General features: G+C 42.2%; 1 protein-coding gene across 1 annotated transcript in view; it reads right to left on the bottom strand.

The window, feature by feature from the left end:
- The window catches only part of LOC143270612 (phospholipase A2-like), a 326,364-nt gene that overhangs the window by 28,867 nt on the left and 273,631 nt on the right, over positions 1-23,866 (bottom strand). The gene's annotated exons all lie outside the window — the stretch shown is intronic.

Genomic DNA, 23,866 nt, shown 5'->3' with positions numbered 1-23,866 from the left:
AGTTACAGATGAAAGCAGCATTTTCAGAGTTGGTTAACTTAAGGTCATGCCTGACAGGGTACCTGATCTGAGAATCAGTCCTCTGGTGGGGTGACACCTGTACTACCAATTGGTAGACCTGTAACTGCACCATGGCCCACAACAGATCATGACCATCACTCCTGACACTTCCTCCTTGACTCCTATCAGCTGCTGCATGGGGAAAAAAGTGAATAGAGGTGTGTGTGTGTGTGTGTGTGTGTGTGTGTGTGTGTGTGTGTGTGTGTGTGTGTTTGCCCAACACAGGTTGAAAGCAAGCTCTTGGGAGCACTTGTAAATGTCATACTACACATAAGGAGGTCAGAGGACAGCCAAGCTTAAGTAGGATGTTATCTACCTATTTGAGACATGTAGTTGCCCTTTAACCCAGGCTGGCCTCTGACTTTGTAGCAACCCTCTGGCCTCAGCCTGCCAAGTGGTAAGGTTAGAAATGAAAACCACTGTACTGGGCTAGGATGACTCCTTAGGATTAAGTTCTATAGACATTGCCTTTTGCTTTGCTTGCCTGCTCATTTCTCACTGTCAGGACAGACAGCTGCCACACTGTCAGCTGCCCTGTGGTCCCTGTGTTGAGGAGCTGAGAATACTCTCCAGTCAACAGCCAGGGACAAACTGACCTCTTAGTTCCAATAACCCAACAATCCAACCATCTCTTGAGTTTGAAAACTGCCCCAAACCTACTCAAGCCTAGGTGAAACCCTAGCCTTAGCCAGCAGTGGGATTCATCACAGTTCTAGCTGAGACCTTGAGCCAGAGAAGCAGCCAACACATGCTCACTGTTTTACACTGGAAGAATTAGAAGGAATCTTTTGTATGGCCATGCACAGCTCATAGACAAGGCTAATGGTCATATCATCATTGTAAAGTCAGCATTTGACACAACAAACTGTTCATCAGCTGAGGAGTAGGTAAATAACCCAGGATTCAGAATGCAGTGGGATAGTTGGTCACCATTAAAATAAAGAGAAACCAGGTAAGTGGAACACACACTGTGTAATCTCAGCACACTGGAGGCTGAGACAGGTGGATGTCTGAATTGAAATCCATCCTGGTTTATAGAGTTGCAGGAACACCATCACTACTCTGAGAAACTTTCTCATGCAAAATGGGAACAACAACAACAAAAAAGAGTTACAACCCCAAACCAGAACTTCAGGTGTGACAATTAGGGGCCTGTGCATTGAACACAAGGAAGATGGGGGGCACCCAGAGCAGATAAGGGTCCTACCTGTGAGCAGAGTGATCAGCAGAAGGATTGTCATCCTGAGTGTGTGGAGGACTCAAGTGACTTCTCTCTTTATAGTTCTGTGGGTAATCCTAACACTAGGGAGGTTGAGGTAAGTGTTGGCTGGAATGTCAAGTTGGAGGACATCCTGAGCCAGAATGATGTAATCTTGTAAAAAAATAATAATAATAAAGGCTAGAGAGATGGCTCTGCAGTCAGGAGCACTTGTTGAGCTTGTGTGGGACCCAGGCTCAGGTCCAGCAGCCACATGTCAGCTCACAACTGTCTAAACCCCAGTTCTGGAGGATCAGACCCCTCCTCTGGCCTCTGTAGACACTGCTCACACTCAGTTCACAGAAACACAAGCAGGCAAAGGACTCAAACACATAAAATAAAAGTCAATATTTTTAAAAATAAAATAAAAGTCAAATATTCAGGGCACCTTAGGGCCAAGGAAATCAGTGCCAGGGCAGTATGGCAGAAGCCGAAGGGGCTTTCTTTGCTCAGGTAGGTGAATGTAGTGGACTTTTCTAAAAGGTCATCTGATTTCAGGCCTAGAGAGTAAATGTCCCAGCTGTTGTGGACGTGGGGGTCCACAACCCAGAGGCTCTTAGACCCCCAAACCAGAAATTCAGGTGTGACCAGCTGGGGAACTGTGAAGAGAAGAGGAATGGTGGGCACTCAGAGGGGACAAGGGTCCTTCCTGTGAGCAGAGTGACCAGCAGAAGAAGTTTCATCCTGAGTGACGGGAGGACTCAGTGACTTCTCTTTAGAGTCCTGTAGCTGTCCTCTGACAGTGTCCAGTCAGCACACTGGGCCTGTGACTACTGTGTGTGTAGCACAGAAGTAGAATGTGTGCACCCTCACACACAGTCCCGACCTGCAGAGCTGCTGTAGATGGTGACAGAGCCTGAATCAGTGCTGTCCCAGAGTCACAGAGAAAGGGCTAGATCAACAACCCAACCAGCTCAAGTGCAGTGACAGGAAAAATATCAAGACCCTCCCCCGTGGATGGTTTGAGGTCATAAGAAGATATAGACATTGCTCCAGGGGTTGTATCTGAGGGATACAGGTAGTGAAGTGTGGTCCCAGGAAGGAGAAGCTGGCCCTAACAATCCTCCATGTTTACTGTATAAACCATGTGCTAAGTCTGTCCTAAGAATCTCATACAACTTATGAGGTAGATCCAGTTACAAATACGATTTTTAATTAATTAACTGTTTAGTTAATGTGTGTGTGTGTCTAAGAGAGAGAGAGAGAGAGAGAAAGAGAGAGACAGAGAGACAGTGACAGAGATCCCTTGTGTGCCAATGACTCTGTGGAGTCATTTCTCTCCTTCTACCTTTTGATCGGTTTCAGGAACTGGACTCAGGTCTACAGGCTTGAATCATAGGCTCAACTTACTAGGGTACAAACTCCATTTGAAAATTGGGAATGTAGCCAGAAGGTGGTGGTGGTGGTGCACATCTTGGATGTCAGCACTCAGAAAGCAGAGGCAGGTGAATATCTGAGTTTGAGGCCGGCCTGGTCTACAGAGTGAGTTCCAGGACAGCCAGAGACACACAAAGAAACCTGTCCCAAAACACCAATGAAAAGAAAGTGAAAGAAGGAAAGAGAAAGCAAAGGAAATGACCAAGAGATGTGTCCACAGGCCAATACGATGCAGGCAATTCTTCAGCGGAGATTCTCCCTTCTAAGGTGTATCAAGCTGACAATTAGGTTTAGCAATTAGAGGCTGGAGTGATGGCCCATCAGCAAAGAATACTTTCTGCTCTTCCTGAGTACTGGGGTTCAATTCTCTGCACCCACATGGTTGCTAGTGAACAATTTTTGATGGTCCAATGCCCTCAAGCCTCTGGGTTTGCCCATCTCCCACGTATCATCCAATTCAGGACCCCAGCACCTCCTTTTCCCCACTTCACACCTCCTCCCTGGATATAAACCATGTAGGGGGTGAACTGAGTAGGTTGTCTCCACACTCAAGCTCCCCCTACCCTTCCAGCAGGACTCTGGACACCCACTGCCAGCTACTACCAGTTACTGCCTCTTTGCAGGATGCTCTAGCTGCATTGGTTGCTCACCTGGCCTGTCCTTGGGAAGTGTGAGGCCTGGCCTTTGGGACACCAGTAAGGACCTAGGTAGAAGTGGAAAAGCAGAGGGCTGAGCTACTGTTCACTAAAGGAAAAGAGAGACTGTGAACCGTGTAGCCTTAAACAGGTCAATGAGACATCTTATTTCTAAACCCAGTTAACTAGGGAACCAGAGATAAACCTGCTTTACATAAGGAGTCCTGTAATACATAAAAGTAGAGAAAGGGAAGTGCACTCTTTTGTTTGTTCAAAAAGTTAGGCTGCTGGGTACTTTAGTGGGACAATTATCCTGTGGCGTGTGTTTAGGCACAGTGAAGACTAGGAGGCCACCAGGATGTAATCCTGCCTTCAGGTCATTTACACTCAGTCCAATTTGGTTTCCTATATCCCCATTCGCAGAATGAGCACACAGCAGAAGTACTTTGAGTCCAGTATTTTTAGGGCCAAGATGTTCCTTTAGTGCCCACGTGACACTGCTTCTCTCTCTCTTCTCTCCCCTCCTACCTCTCTGTCTTCCCTTTCCTTCCCACCCCTCCCTCCCCTCCTTGCCTGTCCCTTTCCCTTCTGTTTCTCCTTGCAACCTATGTATCTCAGGCTGAGTTCTTCTGTTGTTGTAGTTGTTGTAATTAGAGAAAGAGTTTCTTCATGTATTACTCCTGATTGTACTGGAACTTGATTTTTAGACCAGGTTGTCCTGTAACTTAAGAGATCTGCCTTCCTCTGTCTCTGCAACCAACTGTCCTTGGATGGAAGGCATGGCCTGGCTCACCACCCACTCTTCCAGGTGCTCCCCTAATGGCAATGTCTTTCCGAATAACCTTCAGTTTCCAGGGCTAGAGTCTAGTTATGGTTAGTAGACAGAGAATACAATCACCAAGCCAAGTTCTTTCAGTCGGTTCTTTATTAGGGGGCACAGTGTGTAGTGAACACAATCAGACAGGCAGGGATGGTGTACCCATAACTGAGGTGACAAGTCTAACACTGAACGCCTTTGTTCTGCTTGGAAAAGCAGATGGCGGCCTGGCAGTCACAGTTGCAGATCAAGTCTTCACGGGTGTTGTTTCTGCCTGGAGAGAAACAAGTAATAAGTTGAGTGGAGTCCATGACCCTGTTCTCTATGATTTATAACCAAAAGAAACTGGTGACCCTCCCATTGGTGCAGACTCAGGTTTGAGAGACAGAGCACACAAAAGGACATTGGGTTTGTCAAATTGCAGGAACACACTGATAATAAGAACATTAGTTGTTGTGGCTGGGGAGATGGCACAGTTGGTAAATTGGTTGCCATTTAAGCAAGAGGGCCTGGCCTGGGATGTCCAGATCTCATGTAACAAATCGAGATGTGGTTGGGGCATCTGTAACTCTATAGGAATTGGGTGGCACAGATCCCAAAACTTGTTAGACAGTCACGCTTTCTAAAGATGAGTGCCATTTTTAGTGAGAGAGAGAGAAAGATCCAGGCTCTAAAGACATGGTGGAGAGTGACTGAAGAATACATAGGATGCCAATGTATTCCTACACACAAAATAAGTGAACACATGTATTTGATCCTAAAACCCAGCAAACTACAAATACCAATTATCATTTCTAAAATTATATGACTTAATACAATCCTCCTGCCTCCACCTCCCTAGGGCTGGATTAGAGGTGTGCACCACCACACTCAATTCATGGGATCTGGAGGTGGAACCCAGAGCTCAGTGCGTGGTAGGCAAGCACTCTGCCAACTGAGATATACTCCCAGCCCTCTGAATCCTCACCTGTAAGATGGGAATGATAAATCTTGCTCTGCCTAGGTGTTTACTCCAGTATCTGACTTATAGCCAATGATGCAGCTCTCCATTGTTTAGTCAATGTGGAATCAGTATAACACAGCAGGTAATAGGAGAGGCTTTGGGCAGGTAAGATGGCTCAGGGAATAAAGGCCCTTGCTGCCAAGTCTGGTTCCATCCTCAGGTGTCACAAGTTCGAAAGAGAGAACAATCTCCTGCATGTTGTGCTCAGACCTTTCCACTTGTGTTGGGGCACAGACATGCCTCCCCCAGAAATAAATAATATTTTGAAATGTTTTTAAACTGAGACTTGGGAATGATGTAGATCTGTGTTTCAGATCCAAATGTCATCACTTCTTAGCTTGGAAACCTTTCGAAAGTGACCGTGTCTTCCTCAACTTCCTCATGAGTGACCTCATCTATAGTTTAGTGTCTTCCTGAAAAAGATGTTGTGAGGTCACGTGAGACCAAGGAAATGACCACTAAATGGTGCCTGTCCTTGTCACTTCTGTGTGCCTTACAAACCTGCCCAGGTTGTTGCATGAATTTTACATGGTCAGTCGGTAGAGCAAGAGACTCTTAATCTCAGGGTCTTTCGTTCGAGCCCCACACTGGGAGCCAGATGTTGCATGAATTTTAAATGGTCTTATACTAAAAACTCAGAGCCAGATATTTTAGCAAATCCTTAAAGATCAGAGAGGACAAAGGATCAAGCCATTAGAAAAAACTTCTCACCACTACCGAATCCTCAGGCTGAAGGGAATGTGAGATCCTATCTCCATGAATCCTGACTGAAAATCTCTGAGTCCTCAGCTTAGAAGCTTCCTCAGTCAAAAAGGCCCTAGTTCCTGTCTCCTCATGCCTTATATACCTTTCTTTGTCCAGCCATGCCACTTCCTTCTTAGTTCTGAGATTGATGGTGTGTGTGCTTCCCAAATCCTGGCAGCAAAGGCATGAGATCTCAAGCACTTGGATTAAAGGTGTGTGCCTCCCAAGTCCTGGAATTAAAGGTGTGTGCCACCACTGCCTGCCTGGCTCTGTTTCACTCCTAGACTGAATCCATCTCCTGTAGTCCAAGGTGGCTCTGAACTCATAGAGATTCTCTGCCTCCCGAGTGCTATGATTAAAGGTGTGTGTCACCACTGCTGGACCTCTATGTTTAATATAGTGGATGGCTCTGTCCTCTGATCCTCAGGCAAGCTTTGTTTGGTACACAGGATATCACCATATCAGGTGTGCAGGGGGCTGTGGGAATATACAGCAGTGACCACTAGTGTTTAACAGATCGACCCATCAGACCCAACTGATGGGGAGCCCCACCTGATGGGGAGCCCCACGTGATGGGGAGACCCACGTGATGGGGAGACCCACCTGATGGGGAGCCCTACCTGATAGGGAGCCCCACCTGGCAAGGCCATGTGGTCACTGACTGTGGAACCCAGTTGTTTTCTGTCTGTAGTTTCTCTCATGTGCCACTACATTTCTCCGCTAAGAACTACTATGGGTGTTTTCCCATTGCTTGTGTGTTTATCTCAAGAATATATTCCATCTTTGGGCACATTTATAGCTATGGATGTTCTGGAATTTCTGTTTAGGCTGTATTAATTTTTATGTATAGAAACAATACTACAATACTACTCAGACTGACATAGAATTCTCACTTACACAGACAGCGAATTTTGAACTTCAGAGCAAATTCAAAGCAGACTAAACTGCCCCTGCAGAAAATAAACACTAATTGCCAGGTGTTGTCATTGCTAAATCATGGCCAGGCTGTTTACATTGAGACTTAGCTCCTTGCAGTAGTTCTTTTTCTGCACTGACCCTGACATCTCAAGGTTCATCCAATTGTTTACTGTCTGGATCCCTCACTAACTTAGAGCTATGTGTGTGGGTCAGTGTGACATCACTATGCTAAGAGAAACCATGTGACTTATGTTGTGAGCATTGGTAGAACCCTAAAAATGTAACATAATTTTCCAGAGCTTGGCTGTGAGGCAGCAGCTGTGGTGAGGAGAGAGACGGCTGTGGAGAGCTGGTGAAGGAGCTGTTGCCACAGAGAAAGAGCTATGTGAAGGAACTGTGGAAAGAGCAGCTGTGAGTGAGGGTTTGTGTGTTAGTGTGTCAGTGTGTGTGTGGGTAGAAGGAGCGGAGGAGGGAAGAAGGGAGGGAGGGAGGGAGGGAGGCTGGGAGGAAGGAAGGAAGGAAGGAAGGAAGGAAGGAAGGAAGGAAGGAAGGAAGGAAGGAAGGAAGGAAGGAAGAAAATGCCCAGCAGATGTGCTCACAGGCCAATATGATGCAGGCAATCCTTCAGCTGAGGTTCTCCCTACCCAGTGTGTGAAGCTGACAATCAACCATTACAGGGGATGGAGGGATGGCTCAGCACTTAAGAGCACTTTCTACTCTTGCTGAGGAGTGAGGTTCAGTTCTCTACACCCAGATGGTGGCGGTGAAACAATGTCTGCTGGCCCAGTGCCCTCTGGCCTCTCTGTTTGGCATTCTCTCACGTTCCCTCTAATGTTGCACCCCACCACCTTCTTTCCCCCCTTCTCACCTCTTCCCTGGATAAAACCATGTAGGGGGGATTTGAGTTGATTGTCTCCACACTCAAGTTCCCCCTACCCTTCCAGCAGGACTCTGGACAGCCACTACCAGCTACTACAGGTCACTGTGCCTGTGCAGGATGCTCTAAGCTGCACCTGTTGCTCACCAGGCCTGACCTGGGATATGAGTGGGGATGGGGGTGTAAAGGCAAAGGACTAGGCAGTTGTTCAGTAGAGGATAAGAGAGTTGGAGAACCATGTAGCCTTAACCCTGCTAATGAGACATCTGATTCCTAAATCTGGTTGACCAGGGAACCAGAGATTAACCTGGCTTCACCTGTGGGTTTCCATCATAGAGAAATTAAAGAGGTTGTGTTCTGTTCTATTTGTTGTCACAAATTGGGCTTCTGTGCACTTTAGCAGGACAATTACTCTGTGTCGCTTGTTTAGGCACAGTGAAGACTTGAAGGTCACCAGAATGTAATCCTGCCTTCAGTTCATTTACAGTCAGTCTGGTTTGCTTTCTTACATCCCACTTCCTAAGAGGAGCACATGGCAGAAGTGCTTCGATCCAGGGTTTTTGTTGTTGCTGTTGTTTTGGGGTTTTTCAAGAGAGGATTTCTCTGTAGATTTGGAGCATGTGTTGGAATTTGCTCTGTAGACTAGGCTGGCCAGAAACTCACAGAGATCTGCCCATCTCTGGTACAAGTACTGGTATTAAAGGCGTGTGCTAACTCCCCTCCCCAACCCCTGTAAGTCTGGTAATTTTAGGTTCAAGATGTTCCTTCAGTGCACACGTGACATTGCGTCTTCCTCTCGTCTCTCTCCCTTCTACCTCTCTGTCTTTTCTTTCCTTCCCATTCTCCCCTTTTTCCTGTCACTATCCCTGCCTCATATCTCCCCTCTCCATCCTTTTCTGTCCCCTCTAGTTGGTTGTTTTACTCTTTTAGTTTTGGCTCTTTGAGGGGCCCACCTCCTAGATCTCCGATAAACACAAGGAGGCTTATTTTTTCTTGTGAATGCCTGAACCTAGCTTGAGTTATTTATAGCCATATTTTCTTAACTTACATTATCCCTTCTGTATTTTTCCTCTGGGCTTTTAGCTTTCTCTAGTTCTGTTAACCTTTCTTTCCTTCTTCCTCCATGGCTTGCTGTGTAGCTGGGTGACTCGCCCCTTTTGTCCTTCTCTCCTCCTTTTCGGATCCTTCTTTATCTCCTGAAAAAATTGCTTCCTGTTTCTCCTCTCTGCATGCCAGCCCCACCTATCCTTTCTCCTTCCTTGCTTTTGGCCATTCAGCTCTTTAAGAGACCATCAGGTGTCTAATAAACACAGGCACAGTAACACAGCTTCACAGAGTGAAACAAATGCAACACATCTTTGCATCATTAACACAAACGTTCCACAGCATAATCAAATGTAACACATCTTAAAATAATATTCCACAGCAGCAGTCCTCCCCTACCCCGCTATGTATCTCAGACTGGCTGCTGCTTCTTCTTCTTCTTCTTCTTCTTCTTCTTTTCTTCTTCTTCTTCTTCTTCTTCTTCTTCTTCTTCTTCTTCTTCTTCTTCTTCTTCTTCTTCTTCTTCTTCTTCTTCTTCTTCCTCTCCTCCTCCTCTTTCTTTATATTTTGAGACTGGGTTTCTTTGTGTAATAGTCCTGGCTGTCTAGGAACTTGCTTTTTAGACGAGGCTTGCCTTGACCTCAAGATACCTGCCTTCCTCTGCCTTTGCCTTGCATCCAAAAATGCTTGGGTGAAAGGTGTGGATTGGGCTCATAAATGATACTTCAAGGTGCTTGCTTTCTGGAAACATCTTTCCAATTATACTTCAGCTTCCAGAATTGGACAAAATGATGTTCTCTGAGGCTATATTTATGTTTGGTAGACTAAGACTACAATCACCATAGCCAAGCTCTATCAATATGTGCTTTATTAGAGGGCACAGTGTGTAGTGAAGACAACCAGGCAGGCAGGGATAGTGTACCAGTATCTGAGTTGACAAGCCTAACAATGATTGCCTTTGTAAAACTTGGTGTATGGAGTCTTGGAGAAGTAGATGGCGGCCTGGCAGTCACAGTTGCAGATGAAGGATTCACAGGGGTTGTTTTTGTCTGTAGAGAAAGAAGAAAGGAAGCTGAGTGGAGCCCATGACTATGTTCCCTACGATTTGTAAACAAAAAGAGCAGTGCATCTAGGATAGGTGAAGGTCCAGGGTTGAGAGACAAAGCACACAGAAGTCCATTGGGTTGTCCAAATTGCTGGAACACACATGTAATAAGAACATTAGTTGTTGTGGGCTGGGGAAATGGCACAGTTGGTAAATCATTTGCCATACAAGCATGAGGGCCTGACCTAGGATCCCCAGGCTCATGTAAAAAAGCAAGGAATGTGTAGGGCATCTGCAACTCTATTGGGAATTGGGGAGCATGGATCCCCAAAACTTATTGGTCAGTCAGACTATCTAAAGGTGAGTGTCATGTTCAGTGAAAAACCCAGCCTCTAAAGACATGGTAGAGCTGGGCAGTGGTGGCACATGCTTTTAATCTCAGCATTCTGGAGGTAGAGGGAGGCAGATCTCTGTGAGTTTGAGGCCAGCCTGATCTACAGAGTGAGATCCAGGACAGCCACCAAAACTACACAGAGAAACAGTGTCTGGAAAAACCAAAAAAAAAAGAAAGAAAAAAAAGAAAAACTCATTAAAATAGATACAAATTTACTCAGAAAAAGGCAGAAGAATTTAAGGGAGGACCAAAGTTATCTTTACATTATGAAATTAGAAAGGAACAGCCCAAGACTATCAAAAAATCAACCTTTATTTATCCAGTCACCCATCAGGAACAACTTCCAAATGACAGAAATCCCCAAGGCTATGTAAGAGCTAACTGGATTCCTGTGGAAAACTTAGAATTGAAGAGATTAAAGAAAACAATAGGCTAATATGGTATGTATTTACCTTTTGTGAGGCAGATGTTAAATTCATGGTCAACTAGTAACAGAATTATCCCACATGACTGGAAAAACTTAGTTACAACAGTATTGGAACTGGCTCCATAATTACAGTGAAGGACATGGTGGGAAGATGAGGCTGAGGCCATTGAACAACCAAGTAGGAATAGAGGTATAGAAATTTCCCAAGATCAGCAGCTTTGAGAGGGTGATTATGCTGATGCACAAAGACAATCTCTATATGATGACCCCACCTTGGCTATATGCCATGCAGCAGTTTTGAATGCTTGGGACAAAGTTGAAGAAGTCAGAAAGAGAACTAGGTCATTTACAAAAGATATACCGGGCACAACAGAAACTTTCACTGATTTGTTTTACATGAGTTGAATTTAGCTATAAATAGAATGATGCCAAATCCAGAAGCTAGACAAATAATAATTGAATCTTTGGCTTTTGAAAATGCTAGTTCACAATGCAAAAGAACAATTACTCCTTTAAAGCAAGATCAGCACCCATAGAGTAATGGATCTGAGATAGAATCAATATTGAATCTCGTAACCATATTGATGTTTGGATAGGAGAGTTGTTTTCCAGAGGCTTGAAGAAAAATAAAAGTGTCAGATGTTTTAATTGTGCTAAACAAGGTCACTTAAAAAGGGGTTGTAGACAGAGCATTTCTAGAAGTAATAATTTTTTCTAGGAATAATCCAAATAGAAGTCCTCTCCCTTCTGGAATATGGAGAAGATGGGGCAAGGCAGAACCTGGAACAATTAATGCAAATCAACAAGGTACAGAAAAGGTAACCCTTTGCCATTGGGAAATACCTTGAGGGGCCTCTTGAAGGTCCCCATATCAAATTTGGTTTAGTTATTCCCTATCACCTCGTGGAAACTCTTCCCCAGAGCAATTTAAGGAACTAATACCTATTGTAAATAACCATACTGCTCTGGATTAAATAATAGTTTTAGAAGATAAAATAAAAATTTCAGGAAACACTATAAAGCAAATATTTTGGCAAACTTCTATAAATGATCAAGGTCCAAAGTTAAAAATATGAATAAATGACATAGTAATTGAGGGTCTTGTAGACTCAGGGGCAGATAGATGTAACAACAATGATACCAGAATCTTGGCATCCAAATTGGACTCTTCAGGAGGTAAATGTTCAGCTTTTGGGGATTGGAACTTTATCTCAGGTAAAATAAAGTGCAAGATGGGTCAAATGTATAGGGCCAGAAGAACAGGGAGGAAAATTAAAGCCATAATTAAATAACATAGCAAGGAATGTTATGGGTATGTGATTTGTTACAACAAAGGAATACCCAGATCAACATTTCTTCAATCTCAGAAACAAACCATAAACTAACAAATGTTTTTGGAAAAAACATTAAAAAGTATTATGAAGAACAGTCAGGTTGTTCATAAACAGAGCACAACAGCTGCTGATCTTTCAAAGTTACCAACAGCCCTACCTTTAAAACAGTTAACAGACAAACCTATTTGGGTGGACCAGTGGCCTTTGACATCAGAAAAATTAGAGGCCTTAAAACAACTGGTACAGGAGCAGTTACATGCTCAACATATTGAAGAATCAACTAGTCCTTGGAATTCTCCTTTATTTGTCATTAAGAAGAAATCTGGAAAATGGAGAATGCTAACAGATTTGAGAGCCATAAATGAAGTAATTCAACTGATGGGCTCTATACATCCTGAAATTCCTTTGCCTTCTCTGTTACCTCAAGGATGGTCTATTATAGTGATTGATTTAAAAGACTCTTTCTTCACTATACCTTTACAAGAACAGGATAGAGAAAACTTTGCCTTCAAGTTGCCTACTTATAATAATTCTCAGCCCATTAAAAGATATCAGTGGAAAATACTCCCACAAGGGGTGTTAAGCAGCCCCACCCTGTGCAAATATTTTGTATGACAGCCATTGGAAATAATTCATAATCAGTTTCCTCAATCTATAATTTACCCTCATATAAATAATATCTTACTAACTGATTCAAATGTAGATACCTTAGAGAAAATGTTGAAGAAGTAAGCAAAATTTTGCCTGATTAGGGATTACAAATTGCTCCCAAAAACACAAAGAGGAGACTCTATTAATTACCTAGGATGTAAAATATGTTTACAAAAAAATCAACCCCAAAAGTACAGATCAGGAGAGATCAATTGTGGATTCTTAGTTACTTTCAAAAATTGCTGGGAGACATTAACTGGTTTTGGCCCACAAATAGATTAAGAACTCAAAAACTAAGTAATTTATTTCAAACCTTACAAGGTGACAAGAACTTAAATTATCCAAGAAAATTATCACCTGAGGCTGAGAGAGAATTGGCTTTGGCAGAAAAGAAATTACATGATGCAGATGTGGATTGTTTGGATCTAAGCTTGATTGTACTATGGTTATTCAATCTTTTGCACATTCTCCTACAGGATTTTTAATGCTGAGAGTAGATAATATCTTAGATTGGAGATTTTACCACACAAACAGAGTAAAAATTAAAGTCCTATGTAGAAAAGGTTTCTGAGTTGATTCTAAAAGGAAAATTGAGACTTTATCAATTAGCAGGAATAAGCCCCAGAGAAATTGTAATGACTTTTACTAATGCAGAAATTTCCTCTTTATGGGCAGAAAATGAGCATTGGCAAAGAGCTTGCAGTAATTATTTGAAAGAGACTAGCAATAAATATTCCCAAAGCAAGAGAATTCAGTTTATAAAGAGATATAACTGAATCTTTCTTCACATTGTACAGTTGACACCAATTTCTGTAGCCCCTACATTCTATACTGATCCAAATGATTCAAGAAGGCAGGTTATTAGTCAGGAAATTTAAGTAAAGTGGCTAAAAGCCCTTATGATTCCTTTCAAATGTCAGAATTATGTGCTGGTCTCATGGTATTATTAGATTTTCCAGATCCTCCTAATATAATTACTGACTCTCAATATGCAGAAAGAGTTGTTTTACATATTGAAATTGCTGTATTTATTCCATATGTAACTTATGAATAAGTTACATACTTATTCATATTCATTCATACTTATTGATAAGTAACTTTGTTATTTACTCAGCTAAAAGAAATAACCAGAAATAGAAATCATCCCTTATATATAAAATACATATCAGATCCCATACTGGTCCACCAGGCCCCCTGGCACAAGATAATGATGGAATTGATCAACCATTGGTAAGGGGTGTGCTACAACCCTTCGAATTTCAGAAGAAATACCATGACCAATGCAAGCATTTGAAAAAAGTTTTTTGGCTCACTTGCCAATAAGTCAAGGTTTATTATAAATGAAATGTCCTACTTCTTCTTTGTATAACCAAACTCTACTGCCTATAAGAAGTAACCAAAAGGGTACTCAAAGAAATGAGATTTGGCAAATGGATGTATTTCATTTTGGAGAAATTGGAAATTTAAAATATGTACAGCATAACATAGATACATATTCAGGATTTCAATGGGCAACTGCTTTGAGTTCTGAAAATGCTGATTCTGTAATTACACACTTGTTAGAGTTATGGCCATCACTGGAATACCTGTACAAATTAAGACTGACAGTGCTCCAGCATATGTCTCTACTAAAATGAAATAGTTCTTTGCACATTACAAAATAAATCATATTATAGGTACACCACAAAATCCTACAGGGCAAGCAGTTATAGAAGGATCTAAGTGAACTCTAAAAGATAAGCTTAATAAAAAGAAAGTGCTAGTAAAGAACTGAAGAAATAGATTGCGCAATGCTTTATTAACTTTAAATTTTCTAAATGTTAATGAGAATGGAATGACAGCTGTGGACAGACATTGAATAATAGAAAAACTGCTGAATTAAACCACCCTGTATACTTTAAAGTGTATAAAGATGTGTTATCCTCAGAATGAAACAAGGGTATGTGTTATATTGGGGAAGAGGCTTTGATTTTGTTTCCAAAGGAGAATAAAAAATATCAATACCATCAAAATTGAAAAAGCTTATATTTGAACAAGAGAGACCTCAATATTAGAAGAGGTGATAGTTCATCAAACAGTGTGACCATTCAATCTGAACTAACTTATAAGACAAATGCTTTTCATTTGATCTGATATAACTTGCCCAAGGGGAAACTCCCCAAAGTTAGGGTTGGGGCTGGGTTTTGTTTTTGTCTTTCCAGAAGAAGAAGGCATCCAGCTAAGGATTCTGAAGATTAGTGGACAAATAAAACACCTGAAGAAAAAGGATGAATCATCCAGAGGAAATGTACCAAGAAAAAAGAATAAGTTGGCCTGAAGGTATATCACATTTCCGAGAGGATAAAATTTTATAAATCTTCCCAAATGTTTGTTTCTGCTGTTCTCTACAGACATAAAACATATATGGTCTTCATGTAGTCCCAGTTCAATTAAAAATTCAAGCTGGCTTTGGAGTTGAAGCATGGCTCTCTCCTTCTCTAAATCCAAAATTTCTGTCTTATATCAGAAGAGCCACTTGATATTGGACAGAAAAAAACACCAAACTTACGGAACTAATATATTGCCACTAATCTCATAATTTTTGGTTTTATTTTAAATATTTTCTTAAGGTATAAATATTATCTTAAAATATATAAATTTTTATTTGTTTTATACATAATAAAATAAACATTATTTATTTTATTATATATGTTTAAACTTTTTCATGATATTAATGGTCATATAGAGTACTAACTAATTCCAGAAAAAGGCTTCAATGATCTTGCTCTACATGATTTCGGGTTTGAGTCTCAATCAGGTAACTAGGTAGTAAGTTTTTGTACTCTGGATGTACATAACAAATTACGGTCCTTTAACCTCTTTGAGATCTACTGCATATGACATTCAAAATATTTAAGTTTTCTTCAGTGAAACAAGACCATGCCTAACAGTAACTTTTGAAGTCTCCTAAAGGAGGATGGGGTCCCACAATAACAATTCCATCTGCGTTGTGCTAACACTACTAAGCTGACAAACAACACCCAAAGATAATCTTTGGACTACAAACTGTTCAGGACAATTTAAAGGTAGTGAGTGAGATGGTCCAGCCTCACAGATTACTCTAGCGAGGAGTTGAGACAAGCCCTACATTTTACCATTTTACAGAGACTGGACAACAAATGATACAGCTAGCTCTCCCAGGACTTGACAATTATCCCAATTTTTTATGATCCCCTAATGATGCCATTATCCCCAGAAAATAGGGAGGAATTTTAAGAATGTGACACCCACATTCTCAAAGGTGGTGTAGGTAGATTTTGGGCATTCAGTGGGTTATGGATATTTGTCATTATTTAGGAGATTTATTACAAGTTGTTATTGATAATGATAAGGAAAAAAAGCTCTGAACAAAGGAGATTAGATTCCAGGATCTTGTTCTGAAAAGAAAAGGGGAATATAGAAATGATAGAAAAATAATGTACATTACTGAGTCCACTTTTAAACCAAAAAAGCAACTACTAGCCTTAAATATTTTACATAGGCATGGATTTTTTATATTGATGGAAATTTAAGGTTATTTTTGTTATAATATATTGTACATACCTTTCTATTCTTGTTCAAGGTATTGTACCTATACAGTTCATTTAACAATGTAATGTAAATAGGTAGTCCTTGAAAGTCATTATTACAAACTCTTTAGGATAATAAAGAAATACAGGTTAGTAATTAGCCTTCTATTACAATCAAACTTGCAGTCATGTTTGTATGTTTTGAAGTCAAACAGAGATATATTTTAGATAGACAGGTGGTCTTCAAACACTTCAGAGATACTGAGTATGGCATGTAAGATGTTTCAATAACATAATTTTTTTTTAGTGACAATGGGCCATGTGTGCTCCTGGCATGACCAATCTACTTCAGAAAAGATTATGGACATCAAAGAAACTCCATATACTGTTTACTTTCTTCATGGCAAAGCTTAGCCACTGCTGACAGTATGCTGTCCAAATTGAACAAGCAGGACACAAAAGAATGTGACTGCCAACTTTTGCAAAGACAAGGTAGGACAGCCCTTTAAAAGTCCTGTTTCACAGAAAAGTCTGTCAGATGTTCTAGACCTGTAGGCTGAAGATAGATGCCCCAAATTACAGAGGAACCTTGGGGGATTGTTTCTGTCATTTCTTAGTTTTTTACTCTGCACTTCAGCACTTAGTTATTTGCTCTCCACTTCCTATTTACTCAGGTAATATTTCCTTCTCAGACTGGATAGTTATAGTTAGTTTTCCTTGTTGGCACAGCCATATCTGAATGGAATGGCAGAAGTCATAAAGCCAGCACAGCTGCTTGACAAAGATCCAGCAAAGCTGAGCCACATGATGACTGCCATGCCACCTTTGGTTTTCATCTCCACCTCTTACATACATGGGGCACTTTTAATATTTGTATAATTTGGGGATATTGGGTTGATGGAAAATTCCTTATGAATCATTTACACCTTCTCCCAGGAATGCTGCTTCTAAGCTTACCCAGAAAAATCTTGAACATACTATCCCCTTGCCCCCACTTTGAGGGAGACATCCTTATCTACTTGAAAGTCTTCCTTATTCCTTGGAGGTTGTGACACATAAAGAAGAAGCCAGAGGTCTCTTCATGAGGCTATGAGACATTCTTGAAACATCTGTCCCTGCACTTACACTGGAACAAAATATTCAAAACAAAGTAAAAATTAAAAAGTTCAACAAGATTCAATGGGCTAGAGGAATTGTCCACAGTTCAGATTATAAGCCTCTTCCCACCATATACTCAGACAATTACATAGCATACAACTCTGCCCTACATAGAGACATATTGATAAGTAAAGTATGAAGTGGAAAGATGATAAAAGTATGAGGTGTCAGGACCTCCCTCTCTTAGAAGTTAGCTCATGTAGAGCCACTATAATGTCATATGACCAAGGAACAACAGAATGCCAGGATTAGACATATAGACCAATTCTATAAAGATATAAATATGAACATTGGTTGTATTATGCCAGAATTTGAATAATAACTGCATCAGTTTGGCCTGAGGATTTTTCCTGGGCACTCTGACCACTAAGAGTTAAAAAGACACTGCTTGGGACATGGCAAAATGCCCAGGGTGTTTGAAGATTTTGTTTTGGTCTAATGTCCTTGAAGCAACCAAAACAAACAGCCTGAGAACAGGCTGTCATATGCTTCTATGTTCTCAAAAATTGGGTTATGGGGTTAATGAGTAAGAATGATAACTCTGTTTATTAATGATGTCAAAACTTGAGGGAAAGTTATTGGAAATGATAATTCTGTTCTGTCATAGTTTATTGATGATGACTAAAAGATGAGCAAAAGTAAATGAAACACATGTCCAAAAACAAAAATGATATGATCTATGTTTTAGAACATCATGGATGTATCCCTGCTAATTAAATTCTGTATAAATAAACACTCTGGCTGCTAGTCAGTCAGGCTGCAAGATTTCCTTGACCACCATGGCCTGACTCACTTCCTTCTCCCACCAACTCCTTACATCCTCTGCAGGACCCATCCATCATCAGGGATGGCTCCAGGCACCTTGTTAACAAATTTACCTCACAAAAGAGATGTAAAATGTATGAGGTTGAGAGATATAAAAAGATAGTTTTGGGTTGGTAATGCAAGTTAGGATAGAAAATGAATTTGGTACAATACTTTGGACTTACCAAGAAAGGATAGATAATGGAATATTTTCTTTCAATTAGGCAAAAGCAAATGGACTGGACATGGTTAATGTAATTTTGCCTGTATATATTTGTATATAGTTATTGTATTTATTGTATATAGTTTTACTATGTTAGTTAAAAACCTTTCTTTTTGTTTAGACAAAAAGAATTAAATGTGTGATATTTTGATTGTGTTCTAACAAATAAAACTTGCTTGGAGTCAGAGGGCAGAGCTAGCCACTAGCTAACCATAGAAGTTTGGAGGACTCTAGACAGAATGGAGACAGGAAGTGGCAAGGCATGGCTGAGAGAGGATCTCAGCCTTTTGGAAGGAGGAATGGAAGAGGTAGGAAGCAGCTGGCGGCTGTTGTGTTCACTGATTTTCTCGTTCTTACACCAATATGTGACTCCTGATTTTTATTGTAAAAGATTAATCAGATTACTACATCAGACCTCATCTGTATTTTAGTATGCACCTGATAAGACTGTTGTGATGTCAAATGGGACCAAGTAAATGACTGCTCAGTGGTAACTGTTCTTGTTACTTCTTCTCCCTTGCAAAGACGCCCAGGATTAAACAGAATTTAGAAGTTCCCATAGGTTGAACCTACCACTGCAGGTGACCTCATTCCCAGAACATGAGTATGAATAGGAGCTGGTGTAGGGGTTCCTTATGAGGAATGCACAGTTCTCCAGGTTATCAACCTGAGCAAGGCAGTTGTCATGAGTCCTGCAGCACCTGGACAGAGGAAGGAACAGCTGGGGAAGGAATATAGACCCACAAGAGGTCAGTTCTCACCTGCAGTCTTTCTCAAACATGTGAGGATGATTTACCATGATTTTCCAGAAGAAATTGTCCTGAGGCTCGAGAATCTGTGATTTCTATTAGTCATATATTTATTGAAAGCAACTTCTGTGGAGTGTGATAGTGTCTACAATTAATCCCACTACTTGGGGGGCAGAGGCAGATGGATCTCTGAGTTTGAGATCAGCCAAGATATATAAGTGAGACTCTGTCTCAAGAGAAGTGATTTTTGAACACAGGCTGCAGGAGAACAGTGAAATTATACATTCTTACCTTTTGATGACTTCTTAACCCACGACTGACACTCTGATGGGAGCTGTGATCATGGGTCCAGTCCTAATCTGGCAACTGAGGCCAGCATTATCCACTATTAACACCTCACACATTCTGCTTTCAGGGAGCACCAGATACGGGGTCCTCTTGGACTGATATCTTTGCATGACAGGAGGGGAATATACATTCTGGGGTGGTGATGCACACCTTTTGTCTCAGCACTCAGGAGGCAGAGGCTGGAAGATCTCTGAGTTAATGTCAGCATGGTCTCTAGAGACTGTTCAAAGGCAACTAAGGCTACGCAGAGAACCTCGTTATGGAAAAAAAGCAATAAAACAAAAATAAATAATAACAAGAAAAAATATATGTTTGGTGAATATGCATTTGTGCCACATAAGATGCCCTGCTTGTGTCCTGTTCCCACCAGAACCCAGACACTCCATTCTCCCACGAAGTGGATCACTCACCTAACTCATCCACCTCATTGTTCCAGCTAAAAAAGGCACAGTAGCAGCCATAGCGGTTGTACTCTGACAAGTCATCAATCCAAGTATAGATGCAGTCAAACGCATTGCTGAACTGCCACACAGCCCAAGGGCTGATGCTGGGTGCAGTAGCGCCTGATGGAGAATGCACAGCACATTCCAATCAATCCCACTTTGCTTTACCAGGGGTCCTATACCTGTCTGCAAGCTCCCTCCTTGACTCCTACCACCTGCTGCATGGGGAGAGCAGTGACTAGAGGTGTGTGTGTGTGTGTGTGTGTGTGCTCGCGCGTGCTTGTGTACATTCTAGCCTGAACACAAGTCCAAAAGCATGCACTTCAGAGCATTCACAAATGTCATGCTACACATGAGGATGCCAGAGGATTTTCTCTTTGCGCTATGTAGGTCTTGAAGACCAAATTCAAGTCACCAGGCTTGAGCAGGAAGTTGTCTACCTATTTGAGACAGAGAGTTGCCCTGTAACCAAGGATAGCCTTGGACTCTGTAGCATTCCTCTGGCCTGATCACCTCAAGTGATAGGATTACAAATGTACTCTACTGTTCTGACTGGGCTCACTCCCCTGGACTAAATTCTATAGACATTGCCTTTGCCTTGCTTGCCTCCTCATTTCTCACTGTCAGGACAGACAGACACCACACTCTGAATTGCCCTGTGGTTCCTGTGTTGAGGAACTGAGAACACTTGCCAGTCAGCAGCCAGGGACAAACTGACCTCTTAGATCAATAACCCAACAATCCAACCATCTCTTAGTTTGAAAGCTGCCCCACCCCTACTCAAGCCTAGGTGAAAGCCTAGCCTTAGCCAACACTGGGATTCATCACAGTTCTAGCTGAGACCTTGAGCCAGAGAAGGAGCCAACACATGCTCACTGTTTCACACTGGAAGAATTAGAAAGAATCTGTTGTATGGCCACGCACAGCTCATAGACAAGGCTAATGGTTAGATCATCATTGTAATGTCAGCATTTGACACAACAAACTGTTCATCAGCTGAAGAGTAGGTAAATGACCAGGATTCAGAATGCAGTGGGATACTCGGTCACCATTAAAATGCAGAAGACAGGTAGAGTGGAACACACACTGTGTAATCCCAACACTCTGTAGGCTGAGGCAGGTGGATAAGAAATTCAAGGTTGCTAGGGGATAGTATCACAGAACTTTAATCCCAGCACTCTGGAGGCACAGGGTGGTGGATATCTGAGTTTAAAGCCTGGTCTATAGAATGATTTCCAAGACAGCCATCACTACTAGAGAAACTATGTTTAGGAAAAATGAAAAAAAAAAGGAATTGTGAGAAGCAAGTGTGGCGTGTATGCAATCCTAAACTTTTCAAGTCTGGGTAAAAATGTTGAGTTTGAGGACATCCTGAGTCACATTACAAGGTTATGTAAAAAATAATCAGAGTGGGAGTGTGGGCTCTGCTGTCAGGAGCACTTGTTGAGCTTGTGTGGGACCCAGGCTCAGGTCCAGCAGCCACATGTCAGCTCACAACTGTCTAAACCCCAGTTCTGGAGAATCAGAGCCCTCCTCTGTCTTCTGTAGGCTCTGTTCTCAAACATGTAAGCAAAACACTCATACATTTTAAATAATGTACATATTTTTGAAAAGGATAAGAAAAGAAAATATCCAGGGCACCTTAGGGCCAGGGAAATCAATGCCAGGGCAGTATGGTAAAGTCAGAAGGGGCTTTCTTTGCTTGGGTGGGTGAATGTAGTGGACTTTACTAAGAAATAATCAGAGTTCAGATCTAGAGGGTAAGGTGTCAGCTGTCTAAACATGGAGGTGAGCATGGGATTGCAGCCAGACACTAAGGCACCCCAATGGGAACCCCAACCAAAACTTCAGGTGTAACCAGCAAGGCTATGCACTGAAGACAAGGGACATGGGGGGCACTCAGAGGGGACAAGGGTCCTACCTGTGAGCAGGGAGATCAGCAAGAGTTTCATCCTGAGTGAGGGGAGGATTCAGTGACTTCTCTTTAGAGTCCTGTAGCTGTGCTCTGACAGTGTCCAGTCAGCTCACGGCCCCTGTGGCTACTGTGTGTGTAGCACAGAAGTAGACTATGTGCACCCTCACAGACAGTCCCGACCTGCAGAGCTACTGTAGATGGTGACAGAGCCTGAATCAGTGCTGTCCCAGAGACAGAGAAAGGGATAACTCAACACCCCAACCAGCTCAAGTATAGTGACTGGCAAAGGTCCAAGTCCCTCCCGCATGGATGCTCTGACATCATAAAAAGATATAGACATTGCTCCTGGAGTTGGGTCTGAAAGATGCTGATAGTGACATGTGGTCCCCAGGAGGAGAAGCTGGCCCCAACAACCCTCCTTGCTAACTATATAAACTAAGTGCTAAGTCTGTCCCAAGAACCTAAGACAGCCTTTGAGGTAGATTCCAGTTTCATATTTGATCTCTAATTAACTAATTAATTAATGTGTCTGTATGATAAACAGAGACAGGGACAGAGACAGAGAATGCACATGTGCAAGTCAGAGGACAACTCTGTGGAGTCAGTTAACTCCTTCCACCTTTAAATGGGTCCAGGAGTCAAACTCAGGTCTACAGGCTTGCATCATGGGCTGCATCTTACTAGCCCACAAACTCAATTTGAAAATTAGGAATGTAGCAGATGGTGGTGTTGGTGCACATCATTAATGTCAGCACTCAGAAGCAGAGGCAGGTGAATATCTGAGTTGGAGGCCAGCCTGGACTACAGAGTGAATTCCAGGACAGCCAGAGATACAAAAAGAAAGCTTTTTATGAAAAACCAAAAACTAAAAAGAAAGAAAAAAAAGCAAATGCCCAACTGATGTGCCTACAGGCCAATATGATGCAGGCAATCCTTCAGCTGAGGCTCTCCTGACCCAGTGTGTGAAGCAGACAACCACCCATTACAGAGCCAGGAGAGATAGCTCAACACTTAAGACCACTTTCTGCTCTTGCTGTGGCCCAGACTTGAATTCTCAGAACCACATGGTAGCTGTTGAACAATGTCTGCTGGCCCAATGCCCTCTGGACTCTGGGTCTAGTCATCTCTCATGTTCCCTCTAACTTAGCATCCCATCACCTCCCTTCCCCACTTCTCACTCTTCCCTGGATAAAAACCATGTAGGGTTGAGTTGAGTTGGTTGTCTCCATGCTCTTGATCCCCCTATCCTCCAAGCAAGACTCTGGACTGTCACTACCAGCTATTACAAGTCACTGTACCTGTGCAGTAAGCTCTGGGTGGAGGTGGAAGGTCAGAGGACTGGGCAGCTGTTCACTAAAGAAAAGAGAGACAGAGAACCATGTAGCCTTAAGCCATCCAGTGAGACATCTTATTCCTAAATCTGCTTTGCCAAAGTAACCACAGTTTAACCTTGCTTTACCTGCCAGGTCCCACGCTATGGAAAGGTGGAGAGAGGAAGTCTTCTGTTTTGTTAGTTGTACAAAGTTATTCTGCTGTGCACTTTATAGGGACAACTATTCCGTGGCATGTGTTTAGGCACAGTGAAGACTGGAAGGTCACCAGGATATAATCCTGCCCTCAGGTCATTTACTCTCAGTCCACATTGGTTTCCTATATCCAACTTTTTATGATGAGCACACAGAAAAGTGCTTTGAGTCCAGTATTTTGGAGGACAAGATGTTCATTTAGTGCCCATGTGACACTGCGTCTTTCTCTCTTCTCTTCCCTCCTACATTCCTGTCTTCTCTTTCCCTCATCTCCCATCCCTACACTTCTTCCCTGACCCCATTCCTGTCTTGTCTCCCCCTCCCCTTCCCCTTCTGTCTGCCCCAACACCCTACATATTTCAGGCTAAGTGTTCTTTTGTTGTAGTTGTTTTTCAAGACAGGATTTGTTCATGTAAGAGTCCTGCCTGTCCTGGAACTTGCTTTTTAGTCCAGGTTGGCCTTGAACTCAAGAGATCTGCTTGCCTATGCCTATTCTTCTCTGTATCAGAGTGCTGGGATGAACAGCATGGCCAGGGTCATCACTCACTCCTCAAGGTGCTCCCCTAAT

The sequence above is a fragment of the Peromyscus maniculatus genome, chromosome 23 (genome assembly GCF_049852395.1).
Source record: "Peromyscus maniculatus bairdii isolate BWxNUB_F1_BW_parent chromosome 23, HU_Pman_BW_mat_3.1, whole genome shotgun sequence".
NCBI lineage: Eukaryota > Metazoa > Chordata > Mammalia > Rodentia > Cricetidae > Peromyscus > Peromyscus maniculatus.
This window is presented reverse-complemented; position numbering and strand designations above follow the sequence as displayed.